Source organism: Amblyraja radiata, chromosome 14 (assembly GCF_010909765.2).
Source record: "Amblyraja radiata isolate CabotCenter1 chromosome 14, sAmbRad1.1.pri, whole genome shotgun sequence".
In the NCBI taxonomy this organism is placed as follows: Eukaryota; Metazoa; Chordata; class Chondrichthyes; order Rajiformes; family Rajidae; genus Amblyraja; species Amblyraja radiata.
The window spans coordinates 59984921-60006846 of NC_045969.1; the positions used below are offsets into that span (position 1 = coordinate 59984921).

At 46.6% G+C, this 21926-nt stretch overlaps 1 protein-coding gene across 4 annotated transcripts in view; it reads right to left on the reverse strand.

Annotated features, from left to right (window-relative positions):
• vtcn1 (V-set domain containing T cell activation inhibitor 1) overlaps nt 1-21926 on the reverse strand; it is a 390797-nt gene that overhangs the window by 229634 nt on the left and 139237 nt on the right. The window lies entirely within an intron of this gene.

Genomic DNA, 21926 nt, shown 5'->3' on the forward strand with positions numbered 1-21926 from the left:
ATTAGCACAATTAATATACTGCAATCAATACTGCAGATACTGGACATCCAAAACAAAGCAGAAAATATTATCAGTGGGAAGAGAAACAGAGTGGACACATGTCAAGGTCTCAGAACGAGAAAAATAAGAAAATAAACATTTTTTAAATAGTGGGCTTCCAGCGGGTGGAGCTGTTACTTCACAGCGCCAGAGACCCGGGTTCGATCCTGATCTCAGGTGTTGCCTGTGTGTGGAGTTTGCAATTGCTTTTGCTCCGGGTGCTCCGTTTCCCACCACATTTCAAAGATGTGTGGGTTTGTAGGTTAATTGGATGTAAAGATGCTCCAAGTGTGTAGGGAGTGGATAAGAAAGTGAACTAGTGTGAACGGGTGATCGATGATCGGCATCGAGAGAATGTCCGTGATAGATTGGAGACCAAACTTGCCTACATAAAAACCGGGAGTTATATTTTTAAGTTTCAAAGAGATAGCATGGAACAGGCCCTTCGGCCCACCGAGTCCATGATGACCATCGATCACCTGTACATTTGTTCAACATTATCTCATTTTTGCATCCTATATGGGCCGATTAACCTACAAACCTGCATGTCTTTGGGATGTGGGGGGAATTTGGATAACAAAGGAATAACACATGGTCACAGGGAGAATGTGCAAACTCCACACAGTCAGGATAAAACTCGGGTCTCTGCGTTACTGTGAGGAAGAGGTTCAGGCAGAGGATGACGTGGATCTCATTTAAGGTCCATGTCCGAGTGAGTCACGGAGCTGCAGGTGAGGGCGAGCGAGAGACGACTGGTGCCAGCACATGGCATAGAGTGTAGAACTCGGAGCATGGATGGGGTGTGTAGCAAGTAGTGGTGAGTAGGGTCCAGGTACCTTGGACCCAGGATGGCCTAGAAACCTAGAGGCCTCGAATTGGAACTGGAAGCCATGTGGAACAACTGAGCAGTGAAGGCAGGTGCTGAGGAAACACACGTGGCTATGTTATCGATGGCAGGAGGAACTCACTGAGGGAGAGCAGTGAGAGAGTGTGGCTGAACTTTAAACAATAACATTTAGTTGAGTTTAGAGATACAGCATGGAAACACGCCCTTCAACCCACCAATTTGGCGCTGACTAGTGATCCCTGTACACTAACACTATCCTATACACAAGGGACAATTTACAATTCTACCAAAGCCAATTAGTCTACAAACCCGTACGTCTTTGGAGTGTGGGAGGAAATTGGAGCTTCCAGAGAAAACCCACACAGGGCACGGGGAGAACGTACAAACTCCGTATAGCCAGCACCCATAATCAGGATTGGGCCCGGTCTCTGGCGTTGTAAGGCAGCAACTCTACCGCTGTGCCACCGTGCCACCCATTTCTTTATTAAATTTGGCGGTCAGGTCCTTAAACATTTTACAGAACGATGATCCACAATAGACACCAACAGCAGGAACAACATCTCGCAAAGCATCTTTTGGATTACAAATAGGCTATGTTGTATCTTAATCCTATCACAAAGCAGAGAACAGTTTCAAACTAGACATACAGTACATGGCAGCTGAGAATCCTGTGTAGTCGCATGAATGCTCAGAGATATCTCCACAACGGTTTACATTTGATTATTCTTTCCCCTACAGCACTATTTTTTGTGGACAAAATGGTGTCCACAATTAAGCTACACGTTCCTTAATGTTGGCGTCTAGAAGCTGACCCCGACTGACAGTGAATCTGTGTCATAAGCTGTTTAAGGACCTGATCCTAAAAGCTGTTTCTCAGCACACATGGTCAACCAATCAAGATCTTCAGATTGATTGTGGTGGTGGGGGGGGGGGGGGGGGGAAGAGAATGCTGGAAGAGAGTAATGGGCAAGATAAAGCCTGGCAAGTGAATAGGTGGATACACAAAAGAGGTGGGGCGGGGATATGGGTTTGATTGGCAGACAGGTGAACAAAAGCCAGAGGTGGAAATACTAAATATCACGAGTTTCCTTGTTGTTTGCAGCAATGCATCTTTTGATTTATAAATCTGAAGATTTATTTCTATCCACGTGGATTAAGCGATTTCCATCTGAAAATAAAGAAAGTGGAAAAAAATCAACATTTTCCCTACTAATGCTGTTCAGACACTGGTTAGCACTGTAAACAATAATCATAACATTACAGTAAACCCTCTTTATAAAGGACCATGGGGGTGGGGGGGAGAGACGGAGAATGGTATCTGTTTTAACAATTGTCCGCTATAACTGAGTAAGGGATTATCACTGTATAAGCGCTGGAGTAAAGGGCCTGTCCCACTTGGCCGTCATTTACGCGACAGCCGTCTAGAGCGCGTGATGTCATCTGAATACCCAGTTTATGATATTTACCCAGTTTATGATATTTATGGTGATTTTCTAAAATGTTGCAGTTTCTTGAGTGGTGCTAACAAATGGAAAAACTGCAGGTGTGATGGCCCTATTCAAAAAAAGAGGTGAATGAAAAGTAGCAAGTTGCAGACCAAATTAATCTGTGGAAAGGAACTGCAGATGCTGGTTTAAATTGAAGAGAGACACAAAATGCAGGAGTAACTCAGCGGGGACCGGCAGCATCTCTGGAGAGAAGGAATGGATGATGTTTCAGATTGAAGAAGGGTCTTGACCCGAAACGTTACCCATTCGACCTGAAATGTCACCTTGTCCCACTTGGCCGTCATTTACGCGACAGGCGAGCGAAGATTTCGTGCAGCACGAAATCCTGGCGTACTGCGCGATACCGCGCACAACTCCACACCCCTCCACGCCACACCATGCGCCCGTCCTGCACTACCCACATGCTACCAGGTCGCGTAAATGGCGCGCAAATAACGGCCAAGTGGGACAGGCCCTTAACTCAGCTGGTCAGGCAGCATCTCTGGAGAACATGGACAGGTTCATGTTTCGGGTCGTGACCCTTCCTCAGACTCTCGGTCGGGAACTGGGCCTGGAATCCAGGTGGGTGCTGGCAGCCGGAGTACAGGTAAAGGCCGTCGGTGGCGTGGCTTTTTACTGTACCTCTGTACATATGATAATAATAAACCTAAACTAAACCCATTCCAAAACTGCAGTGCACTGTGCACCTCCTCGATTATCTGTGATCCAACCAACTACATAATCGGGTGCTTCTTCAGTAAGTGTCTACTTTTAAGTTTCTGGATACCCAAAAATAAAACTTTAATTTTTCCAACTTTGAATGTTGTTTCACATAGGTGAACAACTCTACTATGGGAAAAATATGTTTGGCGCAATCTTTTAGAGAATCCAATTTATTTTTTCCTCTTCTTTTTCCAGGTTGGCCATTGCATTCAGTCATAGTAGTCATATTTTTATGATGAGTACAGTGCAAAATATAACTGATTTAAGAATATAAAATCAAATTTTTGTCTTTCAAATTATAGATTATCTTCCGGAAATAAACCACCAAAAAATGTTTTCCGTCTAACGCATTAATTTTAAACTTTCGTAACAGTTTACTGCTGAAAAAAGTGGTGATTATCAGCAAGAATGGAAAACCTTCACACAACTTTTCTCCAACTTCCTCTAAAATAATATTAACTTCAGATGAATAGGCAGAAGCATACTGTTCATTTATCAATTACAATTGATAATTATAGTCATTGTTCTATTACTTTACACATTAGACTTTGGTTAGGGCTCGGGTTAGGGCTGGGGTTAGGGTTGGGGCTGGGGTTAGGATTAGTGTTGGGGCTAGGGTTAGGGCTAGGGCTAGGGCTGGGGCTGGGGCTGGGGCTAGGGCTGGGGCTAGGGTTGGGGCTGGGGCTAGGGTTAGTGTTAGGGCTGGGGCTGGGATTGAGGCTGGGGTTAGGGTTGGGGCTGGGGTTAGGATTAGTGTTAGGGCTGGGGCTGGGGTTGAGGCTGGGGTTGGGGCTGGAGCTGGGATTGGGGCTGGGGCTAGGATTGGGGCTAGGGTTAGGGTTAGGGCTGGGGCTAGGGTTAGGGCTGGGGCTAGGGTTAGGGCTGGGGCTAGGGTTAGGGCTGGGGCTAGGGTTGGGGCTGGGGCTAGGATTAGGGCTGGGGCTAGGATTGGGGCTAGGGTTAGGGCTGGGGCTAGGGTTGGGGCTGGGGCTGGGGCTAGGGTTAGGGCTGGGGCTAGGGTTAGGGCTGGGGCTAGGGTTAGGGCTGGGCCAAGGGTTGGGGCTGGGGCTAGGGTTGGGGCTGGGGCTAGGGCTGGGACTAGGGTTAGGGCAGGGACTAGGGTTGGGGCTGGGGCTAAGGGTTGGGGCTGGGGCTAAGGGTTGGGGCTGGGGCTAGGGTTGGGGCTGGGGTTGGGGCTAGGGCTAGGGTTGGGGCTACTTACCCCCGATTTCCAGCTCCATCTCCAGCCGGACACAAAGCCATCGCAGCCATCGCATCTTCCCGTGACCCAATGTCCCTCTCCATGCCTGGACCTCTTCAACCCTTGTTTCCCCCCCCCCCCCATCCCACCACCACCAGGGAACAAGGGCTGAAGAGGGGCGGGCGTGGAGAGGGACATCAGGACACGGGATGAACCGATGGCCTTGTGTCCGGTTGGAGCTGAAGCTGGATGGAGATCGGGTTTAAGTTGTGGATGTGGATGTGGCTGTGACGGGAATGGTGGCCCAAGCCTTAAGCCCAGGATGGCCTTGCTGGAAGGCCAAGCCTGGCCATATCGTTTCCCGAATGGCACATGGCACAATTTGGGAAAAAGAATAGCAAAGTCGAATGTGGGTCCCTTGAAGGCAGAAACGGGTGAAATTATTATGGGTAAGAAGGAAATGGCAGAAGAGTTGAACAGGTACTTCGGATCTGTCTTCAGTAAGGAAGACACACACAATCTCCCAGAAGTACTGGAGGACGGAGGATCTAAGGGGGTAGAGGAACTGAAAGAAATTGTCATTAGGCAAGAAATAGTATTGGGTAGGCTAATGGGACTGAAGGCTGATAAATCCCCTGGGCCTGATGGTCTGCAACCCAGGGTCCTCAGGGAGGTAGCTCTAGAAATAGTGGTGCATTGGTGATCATTTTCCAATGTTCAATAGATTCAGGATCAGTTCCTGTGGATTGGAAGATAGCTAATGTTATCCCACTTTTCAAGAAAGGAGCGAGAGAGAAAACGGGGAATTAAAGACCAGTTAGCCTGACTTCGGTGGTGGGAAAGATGCTGGAGTCAATTATTAAACAGGTAATAATGGGGAATTTTGATAGCAGTAAAAGGATTAGTCCAAGTCAGCATGGATTTATGAAAGGGAAATCATGCTTGACTAATCTGGAATATTTTGAAGATGTGACAAGTAAAATGGATGAAGGGGAGCAAGTGAACGTAGTGTATCTAGACTTTGAGAAAGCCTTTGATAAGGTCCCGCACGGGAGACTGGTAACTAAAATTAGAGCACATGGTATTGGGGTTAGGGGGTTGACATGGATAGAAAATTGGTTGGCAGACAGGAAGCAAAGAGTAGGAGTGAACGGGTCCTTTGCAGAATGGCAGGCAGTGGCGAGTGGAGTGCCGCAAGGCTTGGTATTGGGGCCGCAACTGTTTACCATATATATTAAAGATTTGGAAGAGGGAATTAGGAGCAACACTAGCAAGTTTGTGGATGACACAAAGCTGGGTGGCAGTGTGAGCTGTGAAGAGGATGTTAGGAGGTTGCAGGGTGACCTGGACAGGTTGAGTGAGTGGGCAGATGCGTGACAAATGCAATCTATATTACTAAAACTCTGTTCTTGACCAGTTTTGGCGATCTGTGCTGCGATTTCCGAGAGAACGCCGCCACCTAGGGCCGTCATTTTTGGCCACCTCGCTCAGAGCCCCCCTCCGCCGCATGTGTGCCGAGGATTTTTCCCGTCGATGAAATATGACAGAGATATTAATGATTTTACAAAATTCCCCATTCTCTCTGCTGCTCCTGCTGGTGGGATGGGGAGGGACTATAAAACCAGGAAGTGGTGTGCCCCAATCAGTCTCTACAACATGGAGGTCTGAGCTCTGAATGACTGAACAAATGCCTACACAGCTGTGAGTAAGTACCCTTAATTTGGTTTGAAAATGGAAAATATGGTTATGGTTAGTTTGAAGGAAAAAAGCACTGCCTGCAAATGGTTGTTTGGGGGGATTGGGTTCTCTCTCTCTCCACCCCTCTCTCCTCTCCCCCCCCCCTCCTCTTCCCCCCCCCCCTCCTCTCCCCCCCCCTCCTCTCCCCCCCCCCTCCTCACCCCCCCTCCTCTCCTCTCCCCCTCTCTATCCCCTCCCCACCCTCCCTCCCCTCCACACCCCCTACCCTCAACCCTCCCCCCTCCCTGCTCCCCACCTCTCCCCCTCACCCCCCTCTCTCTCCCCCTCACTCTCACCCTCTCTCTCTCGGTCTCTGCCCCTTCTCTCTCTGCCCTCACTCTCTACCCCCACCCCCCCCCCCCTCTAGATGTGACTGTAAGTTGGGGGCTATGTGTCAGTAGATAGGGTGGTTATGGGGTAAAAGGAGCAAATTAATAATATTATGTTTTATATTTTAATATGATATCAAGGGGGGTAATTAGCATGAGTGCGGGGGGGGGGGGGGGATAGTTAGTGTGTGTGACGCTGCATGCCGCCTCCCCCCCCCACAACCGCACGTTGGGGGAACAGACCCAACGGGTCTGTACTTGGTCTAGTATAATATAGATAAATGTGAGGTTATCCACTTTGGTGGCAAAAATAAGGGGGCAGATTATTATCTCAATGGGGTTAGGTTAGGTAAGGGGGAGGTGCAACGAGACCTGGGTGTCCTTGTACACCGGTCACTGAAAGTTGGCGAGCAGGTACAGCAGGCAGTGAAGAAAGCTAATGGAATGTTGGCCTTCATAACAAGAGGATTTCAGTATAGGAGTAAAGAGGTTCTTCTGCAGTTGTATAGGGCTCTGGTAAGACCACATCTGGAGTATTGTCTACAGTTTTGGTCTCTAATTTGAGGAAGGACATCCTTGTGATTGAGGCAGTGCAGCGTAGGTTCACGAGATTGATCCCTGGGATGGCGGGATTGTCATATGAGGAAAGATTGAAAAGACTAGGCGTATTCACTGGAGTTTAGAAGGATGAGGGGATATCTTATAGAAACATATAACATTTTAAAAGGACTGGACAGGCTAGATGCAGGAAAAATGTTCCCAATGTAGGGCAAGTCCAGAACCAGGGGCCACAGTCTTAGAATAAAGGGAAGGCCATTTATGACTGAGGTGAGAAAAACCGTTTTCACCCAGAGAGTTGTGAATTTGTGGAATTCCTGCCCCAGAGGGCAGTGGAGGCCAAATCATTGGATAGATTTAAGAGAGAGTTAGATAGAGCTCTCGGGGCTAGTGGAATCAAGGGATATGGGGAGAAGGCAGCCACGGGTTATTGATTGGGGATGATCAGCCATGATTACAATGAATGGCGGTGCTGGCTCGAAGGGCCAAATGGCTTTTATGTTTCCAGAAGAAATTTAAAAAAAAAAGATTATATTTTCCTCTAAGACTTCAGCGCCGTTCAGGAATGGTGCTGAGTATAGGTACGTACCCGCTATGCATCAAAAAACTGTTTTCACGTTTCTCGTCCCGCGAATCAGGAGAAATTCACAAGACTTTTGAATTCCGCGGTCTTTTGAGGTCGGAAGATCGGGACAAGGAATTTTTGAAAAGAAATGGTGAGAGGAATTTTTTTATGGGTGATAAATATTTTAATTATTAATACCTACCTTTTAAAAGTATTTTCATTTCAGATAGATCCCCCATTAAATAAATATGCAGACTTGAAATTTCACTAGTAACAATCGGGACATGTGGTTTTCGGGGGGGTGGGGGCATCGAATATCGGGGGGAAAAAAAAGATAATTTAGGGTTTAATCTTTATTTATGAGGATTATGTTTATTAACAATATGGAAAAGGAAGAAATGGGATAGAATTATGGATTTTCCTTATATATAGCATCAAAGTAACGGGACAGCAAAGTAGACACTGAAGAATCCCCCAATCGTTTTATCTGAGAATTATGAGCTATGAAGTCTACTTAATAAGAGCAATCCAGAAAATAGTCATCAGTCATTCCACACTGCTAACAATTTCAAAGTTTCTCATGACCAACAATCAGAAACATTGTGTCAAACTTAGGTAATCCATCCGTACAGTATAAGTTTTATTTTACCGTACTTGAGACACTGTGCTGAAACAGGTCCTTCGGGATCGCACTGACCAGCGATCACCCCGTACGCTAGGACTATCCTACACACTGCACATGGCCGGGTATTCGGCTAGCCAGGCGGCGGGAGGATCCCGGCAAGCCTTGGCAAAACCCACCAGCAGGCCCAATACTCTCCGCAGACAGGAACCCGCCTGTAAGGTCCGGCTCACCCACCCAGAGTGGAGTGAGTTGGACAGAGGGCCAGTAAGCAGACTGGCTGCAGGAGGCAGTGTACTGCCTTGATGGGGGAATGGGCTGCTGGAGGCCTTGCAACAGCCTGTGCCTCGTCTGGACTGGGCACCGCTCCAAGAGGCCGAGCACGTGGACCGGGCACCGTCTAGAGTGGTGGAGGACATCATGGTCACTCATGGCCAGGCCGACCCTGCAATGCCACCAGGACAACAGGCCTTCATGGTCAGGTCAAATACCCTGCACTTACAATTGTCACTCGAAAATGGCACCAAAACTGGTGACTGGACACTGACTCTGTGTACTACTGTAAGACACTTGTATCTGCGATGCTCAGTTAACATGTATTTAAGTGTTTCTGTATAGTGACACTTGTACTGAACTGTATACAAAATTGAATTTCACTGTACCTCAGTACATGAGAGAAATAAAGTGCCATTGAACCACTGAACACAAGGAATAATTTACAATTTCTGGAAGCCAATTAACCTACAAACCCCTTCTTTGGAGAGTGGGAGTAAACCGGAGCACCCAGAGAAATCCTATGAGGTCACAGGGAGAATGTACAAACTCCATACAGACACCCCCCTAGTCAGGATGGAACCCGGGTCTCTGGCGCTGTGAGGCAGCAACTCTACCGCTGCGCCACTGTGTCAACACTACACGTGACAATAATAAACCTAAATCTAAGTCTTGTGGGGCGGTGAGACTAAATCCTGGAATAATTCACCAACAAACTTGTCAATGACTGATGGATAGACAAAACATGTCTGCCTACCTTTGTCTACCTTCGAATTTTCCAGCATCTGCAGTTCTTTCTTAAACAATGACTGATGTATCTCTGATTATGAATGAAAATATCTCGAATAAGCTTATTTAAATTAACTTGATTAATAATCTCAGAGATAAACTTACCCGAGAAGCCCACTCGAGTCTGGTTTCTCATCCACTTATGCCACATTGAGCAGATGTACTGATTCTGTTCGTCATATTCTTTCATATTGTGGGTCACATTGAAATAGCCATTGCTTTCTTTCATGATTATTTCACTGTCGTTGTTTAAATTGTTCCCCGATTTGTCCTTCCACTCCACCGTTGGGGCAGGATACCACCCTGACGACTGGCAAGAGAGCATGTCCATTTTGGAATTCCAGATAGGAGTAGCAGCTGCTGCCAAGAAAAGAAACATAAATAGAAACCATTAATGGCAACATGGTGGCGCAGCGGTAGAGTTGCTGCCTTACAGCGCCACAGACCTGGCTTCCATCCTGTCTATGGGTGCTGTCTGTACGGAGTTTGTACGTTTTCCCCGTGACCACGTGGGTTTTCTCCAGGTGCTCCAGTGTCCTCCCACACTCCAAAGATGTGCAGGACAATTGAGATTTTTTACCGATACCAATTAACCTACCGACCTAGGATAGACATAAAATGCTGGAGTAACTCAGGCAGCATCTCTGTAGAAGGAATGGGTGACGTTTCGGGTCAAGACCTTTCTTCAGACCTGTATGTCTTTTGTGTGGGAGGAAGCCGGTGTCCCCGGAGAATACCCACGTGGTCACGGGGAGAACGTACATACTCCATACAGACTGTACCCATAGTAAGGATCGAACTCTGGTCTCTGGTGCAGTAAGACAGCAACTCTACCGCTGCGCCACCATGCCGCCATTAATAGTTGTATAATTAGACACCCCAAAGACACCCCTGTTCTTTGTAACTTTGATGCCATGGACATTCTCAACTACATTTCCTCCTGACAGAGGCATGAAGTTTATTTAAACTGGTGGAACTTCACAAGAGAATTGTGATGAAGGGAGATGACACCAGAATATTCGGCATCTGCTGCCTGTAAAAAAACGCTGTGTTAAGAATTAAAAAGAATCCCAAATACTGAACAATGAAATAAATAAACCCAGGTACATTTGACCCTCACTGTAAACAGAATAAGAGAGAAGACAAGGAGGTTTCCAGTAGTGGGTGAGTCTGGGACCTGAGGGCACAGCATCAGAATTAACTACTTTGGTTCTGTCTTCACTAAGGAAGACATAAATAATCTGCCAGAAATAGCAGGGGACCGGGGGTCAAATGAGATGGAGGAACTGAGTGAAATCCAGGTTAGCGGGAAGTGGTGTTAGGTAAATTGAATGGATTAAAGGGTGATAAATCCCCAGGGCCAGATAGGCTGCATCGCAGAGTACTTAAGGAAGTAGCCCCAGAAATAGTGGATGCATTAGTGATAATTTTTCAAAACTCTTTAGATTCTGGAGTAGTTCCTGAGGTTTGGAGGGTAGCTAATGTAACCCCACTTTTTAAAAAGGGAGGGAGAGAGAAAACGGGGAATTACAGACCAGTTAGTCTAACGTCGGTAGTGGGGAAACTGCTAGAATCAGTTATTAAAGATGGGATAGCAGCACATTTGGAAAGTGGTGAAATCATTGGACAAAGTCAGCATGGATTTGTGAAAGGTAAATCATGTCTGACGAAACTTATAGAATTTTTCGAGAATGTAACTAGTAGAGTGGATAAGGGAGAACCAGTGGATGTGTTATATCTGGACTTTCAGAAGGCTTTCGACAAGGTCCCACATAAGAGATTAGGATACAAACTTAAAGCACACGGTATTGGGGGTTCAGTATTGATGTGGATAGAGAACTGGCTGGCAAACAGGAAGCAAAGAGTAGGAGTAAACGGGTCCTTTTCACAATGGCAGGCAGTGACTAGTGGGGTACCGCAAGGCTCAGTGCTGGGACCCCAGCCATTTATGATATATATTAATGATTTGGATGAGGGAATTGAATGCAACATCTCCAAGTTTGCGGATGACACGAAGCTGGGGGGGGCAGTGTTAGCTGTGAGGAGGATGCTAGGAGGCTGCAAGGTGACTTGAATAGGCTGGGTGAGTGGGCAAATGCATGGCAGATGCAGTATAATGTGGATAAATGTGAGGTTATCCACTTTGGTGGCAAAAACAGGAAAGTAGAATATTATCTGAATGGTGGCCGATTATTAAAGGGGGAGATGCAACGAGACCTGGGTGTCATGGTACACCAGTCATTAAAAGTAGGCATGCAGGCTCAGCAGGCAGTGAAGAAGGCGAATGGTATGTTAGCATTCATAGCAAAAGGATTTGAGTATAGGAGCAAGGAGGTTCTACTGCAGTTGTACAGGGTCTTGGTGAGACCACACCAGGAGTATTGTGTACAGTTTTGGTCTCCTAATCTGAGGAAGTACAGAGAAGGTTCACCAGACGGATTCCTGGGATGTCAGGACTTTCATATGAAGAAAGACTGGATAGACTCAGTTTGTACTCGCTAGAATTTAGAAGATTGAGGGGGGATCTTATAGAAACTTACAAAATTCTTAAGGGGTTGGACAGGCTAGATGCAGGAAGATTGTTCCCGATGTTGGGGAAGTCCAGAACAAGGGGTCACAGTTTAAGGATAAGGGGGAAATCTTTTAGGACCGAGATGAGGAAAACATTTTTCACACAGAGAGTGGTGAATCTCTGGAATTCTCTGCCACAGAAGGTAGTTGAGGCCAATTCATTGGCTATATTTAAGAGGGAGTTAGATGTGGCCCTTGTGGCTAAAGGGATCAGGGAGTATGGAGAGAAGGCAGGTTCAGGATACTGAGTTGGATGATCAGCCATGATCATATTGAATGGCGGTGCAAGCTCGAAGGGCCGAATGGCCTACTCCTGCACCTATTTTCTATGTTTCTATGTATCAGCAGACTTTTCCCGGTGGCAAATAATCACTAATTTACATCCTCCATATTACATACTACGTTTTCATATTGGCATTGGAATGGACTGGTATATTTTTGTGACTTGTTTACTGACGGAATGTTCACTTCCTTTGAAACACTTGCTGAAGACAACAATATGCCCAGATCTATCTTCTTCAGGTATCTTCAAATATGTAGTTTTTGAAAAACAGTGTTTCCCTCATTTCCTCATCTGTCCACTAAGAGCCAATTAGACACTATTCTGGAGTAGGACCCCTTTGACAAGAAAGGTGTTTCAGCAATTTACACATTAATACAGGAATTAAAACAGATCACCTGGGACACGGCATGGGAGAGGGACCTGGGTGTAGAGCTTTCTGACGAGGTGTGGCGAGAGAGCTTAATGCGTATACACACCTCTTCGCTGTGTATACACCATGGGTTGATCCAATTTAAAGTGCTTCACCGTCTTCATTATTCAAGAGACAAACTTGCCAGAATCTTTTCTACCACAGATCCTGGCAGCCCTAGATGTGGCCATACCCAGCCTCAGTAGGACACATGTTTTGGACATGTCCCTCTCTCAACAGCTACTGGGGAAACATATTGGGGAAACAAAAGGAATTGTGAGGGTAAAAAGACCCTAATGGGACTAATCTACAGGCCCCCAAACAGTAGCCTGAACATAGGGCGCAAGTTGAATCAGGAGTTAAAATTGGCATGTAGTAAAATAATGCTGTGGTTGTTATGGGACAATTCAACATGCAGGTAGACTGGGAAAATCAGGTTTGTACTGGACCCCAAGAAAAGGACTTTGTAGAGTGCCTTTGTGATGGATTCGGTGAACAGCTTGTATTGGAGCCTACCAGGGAGAAGGCAATTCTGGATTTAGTGTTATGTAATGAACCTGATTTGATAAAGGACCTCGAGGTTAATGAGCCATTAGGAGGCAGTGACCATAACATGGTCAGGTTTAATCTACAATTGGAAAGGGAGAAGAGTAGATTGGAGGTGTCAATGTTGCAGTTGAATAAAGGGGTCTATGGGGCCATGAGGAAGGAGCTGGCCAAAGTTGACTGTAAAGATACACTAGCAGGGATGATAGTGGAACAAAAATGGCAGATGTTTCTAGGAATAATACAGAAGGTGCAGGATCAGTTCATTCCTAGGGCGAAGAAAGATTCCAAGGGGAGAAAGGGACGCCCATGGCTGACAAGGGATGTCAGGGACAGAATAAAAATTAAAGCGAAGAAGTACAACGTAGCAAAGATGAGCGGGAAGCAAGACTCAGAACTGCTGTAGTTTTGGGAGCAACAGCAGCAGGAGTTTAGCAAGAGATACGACTGATTGGCTCTAGCCCAAGTGGGAGGAGAGAAGTGAGTCAGAGGGGTGAAAACAGTTGAAAAGTAGAGGCCAAGGACAGGCAGACTTTACTCAGAACTGCTGTAGCTTTGGGAGCAACAGCAGCAGGAATTTAGCAATAGATATGACTGATTGGCTCTAGCCCAAGTGGGAGGAGATAAGTGAGTCTGAGGGGTGAAAACAGTTGAAAAGTAGAGGCCAAGGACAGGCAGACTTTACTCAGAACTGCTGTAGTTTTGGGAGCAACAGCAGCAGGAGTTAGCAAGAGATACGACTGATTGGCTCTAGCCCAAGTGGGAGGAGAGAAGTGAGTCAGTGCCGGGAAAACAGTTGAAAGCTGCGGAATTTGGTTTGTAAATTGGTAAATCAGGCAATTTATCAGTCAATTTAAGCAAGACTGCTCTTGGGGAGCGGCAGTGAGGAGCAGCCTTGTGAGGTAAGTGTGAGTCTTTGGCTCAAGAGTCTTCGGCGAGGAGGCTGCTGAGGAGAGGAGACCATGCAATATGCTTGAGAGGTAGAGACGAAAGAAGGAGATTTCAGGCAAGCTGATTCAGTGTGATGCTTGCAGTATGTGGGAGGTCAAGGACACCGCTGGTGCCTCTGGCTGCTACAAATGCGAGAAGTGCATTCAGGTAGAGCTCCTGAAGGGCCGTGTTGGGGAACTGGAGAAGCAAGTGGATGACCTCCGGTTCGTCCGAGAAACGGAGTCGTTCCTCGACAAGTCCTACAGTACGATTGTTACACCTAAGGTACTGGAAGAGAGAAGGTGGGAGACGGTGAGAACGGGAGGGAAGCATGGAATGCCAACGTCCCCGGGTGGTGTACCTCTTGTGAACAGGTTCACCCACTTAGAAGCTGTCGGGACAGAAGACGTGTTTACACTGAGCGGCGGACTGGCTTGCGATGCGAATAGGGCTGTTGAGCCAAAACCAAAAAGGCCTAAGGCAGGCAACGCCATTGTAGTGGGAGATTCCATTGTGAGAGGTACGGACAGGGGTTTCTGCAGCAACAGACGGGATGTGAGGATGGTGTGCTGCCTTCCCGGTGCCAGATTCCAGGATGTCACGGACAGAGTGCAGAAAATCCTCAAGGGCGAAGGTGAACATCCGGAAGTGGTAGTGCATGTCGGCACAAACGATGTCGGAAAGAAGGGGATGAATATTCTGCAGCGTGACTTTAGAGAGCTCGGAAAAATGCTGAAAAGCAGGACCTCCAGGGTTGTTATCTCCGGTTTGCTTCCAGTTCCTCGTGGTGGCGAGAGCAGGAACAGGGAGATACGGGACCTGAACGTGTGGCTGAGGAACTGGTGCACGGGGCAGGGATTTAGATTCTTAGATCACTGGGATCTGTTTTGGGGTAAGGGGGAACTGTACAAAAGGGACGGATTGCATCTTAACAGATGTGGGACCAGCATTCTGGCAGGCAGGTTTGCCACTGCTACACGGGTGGTTTAAAACTGAATAAGGGGGGTGGGGTGTCGACTGGGATAGTGGAGGATGGAGTTAAAGGGAAAGGGTTTCTTAAATGTGTGAGCGTAGAGACAGAGGGGTGTAAAATGAGGGTAGAAGCAATAGGTAGCAAGGTGAAAAGTAAAAGTGGCAGGCAGACAAACCAGGGCAAAAATCAAAAAGGGCCACTTTTCAACATAATTGTATAAGGGGTAAGAGTGTTGTAAAAACAAGCCTGAAGGCTTTGTGTCTCAATGCAAGGAGCATTCGTAATAAGGTGGATGAGTTGAATGTGCAGATAGCTATTAATGACTATGATATAGTTGGGATCACGGAGACATGGCTCCAGGGTGACCAAGGCTGGGAGCTGAACATCCAGGGATATTCAATATTCAGGAGGGATAGAGAGAAAGGAAAAGGAGGTGGGGTAGCGTTGCTGATTAGAGAGGAGATTAACGCAATGGAAAGGAAGGACATTAGTTTGGAGGATGTGGAATCGGTATGGGTAGAGCTGCGAAACACTAAGGGGCAGAAAACGCTGGTGGGTGTTGTGTACAGGCCACCTAACAGTAGTAGTGAAGTTGGAGATGGTATCAAACAGGAAATTAGAAATGCGTGCGACAAAGGCAAAACCGTTATAATGGGTGACTTCAATCTACATATAGATTGGGTGAATCAAATTGGCAGGGGTGCTGAGGAAGAGGATTTCTTGGAATGTATGCGGGATAGTTATCTAAATCAACATGTAGAGGAACCAACGAGAGAGCAGGCTATTTTAGACTGGGTATTGAGTAATGAGGAAGGGTTAGTTAGCAGTCTTGTTGTACGTGCCCCCTTGGGCAAGAGTGACCATAATATGGTTGAGTTCTTCATTAGGATGGAGAGTGACATTGTTAATTCAGAAACAATGGTTCTGAACTTAAAGAAAGGTAACTTTGAGGGTATGAGACGTGAATTGGCCAAGATTGACTGGCAATTAATTCTAAAAGGGTTGACGGTGGATATGCAATGGAAGACATTTAAAGACTGCATGGATGAACTACAAAAATTGTTCATCCCAGTTTGGCAAAAGAATAAATCAGGGAAGGTAGTGCATCCGTGGATAACAAGGGAAATCAGGGATAGTATCAAAGCGAAAGGATGATGCGTACAAATTAGCCAGAAAAAGCAGCATACCGGAGGACTGGGAGAAATTCAGAGACCAGCAGAGGAGGACAAAGGGCTTAATTAGGAAAGGAAAAATAGATTATGAAAGAAAACTGGCAGGGAACATAAAAACTGACTGCAAAAGTTTTTATAGATATGTGAAAAGAAAGAGATTAGTTAAAACAAATGTAGGTCCCTTGCAGTCAGAAACAGGTGAGTTGATCATGGGGAACAAGGATATGGCGGACCAATTGAATAACTACTTTGGTTCCGTCTTCACTAAGGAAGACATAAATAATCTGCCGGAAATAGCAGGGGACCGCGGGTCAAAGGAGTTGGAGGAATTGAGTGAAATCCAGGTTAGCCGGGAAGTGGTGTTGGGTAAATTGAATGGATTAAAGGCCGATAAATCCCCAGGGCCAGATAGGCTGCATCCCAGAGTACTTAAGGAAGTAGCTCCAGAAATAGTGGATGCATTAGTAATAATCTTTCAAAACTCTTTAGATTCTGGAGTAGTTCCTGAGGATTGGCGGGTAGCAAACGTAACCCCACTTTTTAAGAAGGGAGGGAGAGAGAAAACGGGGAATTACAGACCAGTTAGTCTAACATCGGTAGTGGGGAAACTGCTAGAGTCAGTTATTAAAGATGGGATAGCAGCACATTTGGAAAGTGGTGAAATCATTGGACAAAGTCAGCATGGATTTACAAAAGGTAAATCATGTCTGACGAATCTTATAGAATTTTTCGAGGATGTAACTAGTAGCGTGGATAGGGGAGAACCAGTGGATGTGGTGTATCTGGACTTCCAGAAGGCTTTCGACAAGGTCCCACATAAGAGATTAGTATACAAACTTAAAGCACACGGCATTGGGGGTTCAGTATTGATGTGGATAGAGAACTGGCTGGCAAACAGGAAGCAAAGAGTAGGAGTAAACGGGTCCTTTTCACAATGGCAGGCAGTGACTAGTGGGGTACCGCAAGGCTCAGTGCTGGGACCCCAGCTATTTACAATATATATTAATGATCTGGATGAGGGAATTGAAGGCAATATCTCCAAGTTTGCGGATGACACTAAGCTGGGGGGCAGTGTTAGCTGTGAGGAGGATGCTAGGAGACTGCAAGGTGACTTGGATAGGCTGGGTGAGTGGGCAAATGTTTGGCAGATGCAGTATAATGTGGATAAATGTGAGGTTATCCATTTTGGTGGCAAAAACAGGAAAGCAGACTATTATCTAAATGGTGGGCGACTAGGAAAAGGGGAGATGCAGCGAGACCTGGGTGTCATGGTACACCAGTCATTGAAAGTAGGCATGCAGGTGCAGCAGGCAGTGAAGAAAGCGAATGGTATGTTAGCTTTCATAGCAAAAGGATTTGAGTATAGGAGCAGGGAGGTTCTACTGCAGTTGTACAGGGTCTTGGTGAGACCACACCTGGAGTATTGCGTACAGTTTTGGTCTCCAAATCTGAGGAAGGACATTATTGCCATAGAGGGAGTGCAGAGAAGCTTCACCAGACTGATTCCTGGGATGTCAGGACTGTCTTATGAAGAAAGACGGGATAGACTTGGTTTATACTTTCTAGAATTTAGGAGATTGAGAGGGGATCTTATAGAAACTTACAAAATTCTTAAGGGTTTGGACAGGCTAGATGCAGGAAGATTGCTCCCAATGTTGGGGAAGTCCAGGACACGGGGTCACAGCTTAAGGATAAGGGGGAAATCCTTTAAAACTGAGATGAGAAGAACTTTTTTCACACAGAGAGTGGTGAATCTCTGGAACTCTCTGCCACAGAGGGTAGTCGAGGCCAGTTCATTGGCTATATTTAAGAGGGAGTTAGATGTGGCCCTTATGGCTAAGGGGATCAGAGGGTATGGAGAGAAGGCAGGTACGGGATACTAAGTTGGATGATCAACCATGATCATATTGAATGGCGGTGCAGGCTCGAAGGGCCGAATGGCCTACTCCTGCACCTAATTTCTATGTTTCTATGTTTCTATTAGTTAATGTTTAAAGAAGAACAGAAGATAACCAACAATACAGGGAGAAAAGATGAGGTACAAAGATAAGCTAGCCAAGAATATAAAGCAGGATAGTAAAAGCTTCTTTAGGTATGTGAAGAGGAAAAAATTAGTTAAGACCAAAGTTGGACCCTTGAAGACCAAAAAAGATGAATTCATTATGGGGAATAAGGAAATGGCAGATGAGTTGAACAGGTACTTTGGATCTGTCTTCACTAAGGAGGACACAAACAATTTTCCTGATATAGTAGTGGCCAGAGGATCTGAGGTGACCGAAGAACTGAAGGAAATCCACATTAGTCAGGAAATGGTGTTTGGTAGACTGATGGGACTGAAGGCTGATAAATCCCCAGGGCCTGATCGTCTGCATCCCAGGGCACTTAAAGAAGTTGCTCTAGAAATCGTGGATGCATTGGTGATAATTTTCCAATGTTCACCTCCGTTATCCTGACCGCGGTCTACATCCCACCCCAGGCAGACATCCGTCTGGCACTGGAGGAGCTGCACGCCGTGGTCAACAAACACCAGACGTCTTACCCCGAGGCATTTACCACCATTGCTGGGGACTTCAATAAGGCGAACCTCAAGAAATCACTCCCCAACTTCCACCAACATGTCTCCTGCTGCACCAGAGGACCTAACACCCTCGACCACTGCTACACCAACATCAAGAATGCCTATCGTTCTATCCCTCGCCCTCACTTCGGTAAGTCCGACCATACCGCGGTGCTGCTTCTTCCTGCCTATAGGCAGCAATTAAAGAGCGCACCACCAGAAGTGAGGACAGTACAGAGCTGGTCGGGGGGGGGGGCAGAAGAACAACTCCAGGGCTGTTTGGAGTCTGTAGACTACGCAATGTTCAAGGACTCGGCAACGGACTTGAACGAATATGCCAGAGTCGTTACAGACTTCATAAAGAAATGTGTGGAGGACTGCATCCCTACAAAAACCTTCCGAGTGTTTCCCAATCAGAAACCTTGGATGAACTTTGAGATCCGCACTCTCCTGAAGTCCAGACACAGGGCATTCACCTCCAATGATACAGTGGCCTACATGAAGACCAGATACAACCTTGGTAAGGCCATCAAAAAGGCCAAAAGGGACTTCTGCTCCAAACTGGAGGACGAGACAGATGTTCGGCAGCTGTGGCAGGGTCTGAATGCAATCACCTCCTACAAGGCAAAACCAGGAGGCAGCTCGAATGCCGGTGTAACATCACTCCCTGACGAGCTCAATGCGTTTTACGCACGCTTTGACAGGGAGAATACTGATGTGCCTTCCCGATCCCCCATTCGCTGTGATGGCATTTCAGTCTCAGTCACAGAGGCCGACGTCAGGAAATCCTTCAGAGGGGTGAACCCCCGAAAAGCACCTGGTCCTGATGGTATACCCGGTCGTGTTCTAAAAACCTGGGCGGACCAACTGGCGGGAGTTTTTACGGACATTTTCAACCTCTCACTTCTGAGGTCCCCACCTGCTTTAAAAGGGCATCAATTATACCGGTGCCCAAGAAGAGTAAGCTGACGTGCCTCAATGACTATCGACCAGTGGCACTAACGCTGGTGGTGATGAAGTGCTTTGAGAGGTTGATCATGGAGCAAATCAACTCTTACCTCGACAAAAACCTGGACCCACTGCAGTTTGCGTACCGCCACAACAGATCAACTGTGGATGCGATCTCGCTGGCCCTCCACTCCGCACTGGACCACTTGGACAACAAAAACTCATATGTCAGGCTCTTATTCATTGATTACAGCTCGGCATTTAACACAATCATCCCCTCCAAACTGGTTTTCAACCTCGCAGAACTGGTTCTCTGCGCATCCCTCTGCAACTGGATCCTCGACTTCCTCGTCCACAGACCACAGTCTGTTCGTATTGGTGAAAATGTGTCAGCCACGATAACAATCACCACGGGAGCACCTCAAGGCTGCGTGCTCAGCCCCCTGCTGAACTCACTCTATACCCATGACTGCGTAGCGAACCACAGTGCGAACTCCATCATCAAGTTCGCTGACGACACCACTATTGTGGGGCGTATCACTGATGGGGATGAATCAGAGTACAGAAGAGAGATCGAGCAACTCTCCATATGGTGCCAGCGCAATAACCTGGCCCTCAACACCAGCAAAACCAAGGAACTGATAGTGGACTTTGGAAGGAGTAGGAGGGGGACCCACAGCCCCATTTATATCAACGGGTCGATGGTTGAAAGGGTCAAGAACTTCAAATTCCTGGGCGTGCACATCTCTGAAGATCTTTCCTGGTCCGAGAACACTAATGCAATTATCAAAAAAGCTCATCAGCGCCTCTACTTCCTGAGAAGATTACGGAGAGTCAGATTGTCAAGGAAGACTCTCTCTAACTTCTACAGGTGCACAGTCGAGAGCATGCTGACCGGTTGCATCATGGCTTGGTTCGGCAATTTGAGCGCCCTGGAGAGGAAAAGACTACAAAAAGTAGTAAACACTGCCCAGTCCATCATCGGCTCTGACCTTCCTTCCATCGAGGGGATTTATCGCAGTCGCTGCCTCAAAAAGGCTGGCAGTATCATTAAAGACCCACACCATCCTGGCCACACACTCCCTGCTACCTTCAGGTAGAAGGTACAGGAGCCTGAAGACTGCAACAACCAGGTTCAGGAATAGCTACTTCCCCACAGCCATCAGGCTATTAAACCTGGCTCGGACAAAACTCTGATTATTAATAACCAATTTCTGTTATTTGCACTTTACCAGTTTATTTATTCATGTGTGTATATATTTATATCATGGTATATGGACACATTTATCTGTTTTGTAGTAAATGCCTACTATTTTCTGTGTGCTTAAGCAAAGCAAGAATTTCATTGTCCTATACAGGGACACATGACAATAAACTCACTTGAACTTGAACTTGATGTTCTTTAGACTCAGGATCAGTTCCTGCGGATTGGAGGGTAGCTAATGTTATCCTACTTTTTAAGAAAGACGGGAGAGAGAAAACGGGGAATTATAGACCAGTTAGCCTGACATCGGTGGTGGGGAAGTTGTTGGAGTCAATTATAAAAGATGAGATAGCCGCACATTTGGATAGCAGTAACGGGATAGGTCCGAGTCAGCATGGATTTACGAAGGGGAATGTTTGACTAATCTTCTAGAATTTTTTTAAGATGTAACTAGGAAAATGGACTAGGGACATGGCCAGTGGATGTAGTGTACCTGGACTTTCAGAAAGCATTTGATAAGGTCCAACATAGGGGGTTAGTGGGCAAAATTAGGGCACATGGTATTGGGAGTAGAGTGCTGACATGGATAGAGAAGTGGTTGGCAGACAGGAAACAAAGAGTAGGGTTTAATAGGTCCCTTTCAGAATGGCAGGCAGTGACTAGTGGGGTACCGCAAGGCTCGGTGCTGAGACCGCTGCTATTTACAATGTACATCAATGATTTGGATGAAGGGATTCAAGGTAACATTAGCAAATTTGCAGATGACACAAAGCTGGGTGGCAGTGTGAATTGTGAGGAGGATGCTATGGGAATGCAGGGTGACTTGGGCAGGTTGGGGGAGTGGGCAGATGTATGGCAGATGAAGTTTAATGTGGATAAATGTGAGGTTATCCACTTTGGTAGCAAAGACAGGAAGGCAGATTACTATCTAAATGGTGTCAAGTTGGGAAAAGGGGAAGTACAATGGGATCTGGGAGCCCTTGTGCATCAGTCTATGATGCAGGCACAGCAGGCAGTGAAGAAAGCGAATGGCATGTTGGCGTTTATAACAAGTGGAATCAAATATAGGAGCAAAGAGGTCCGTCTGCAGTTGTACAGAGCCTTAGTGAGACCACGCCTGCAGTATTGTGTGGCGTTTTGGTCCACTAATTTGAGGAAGGACA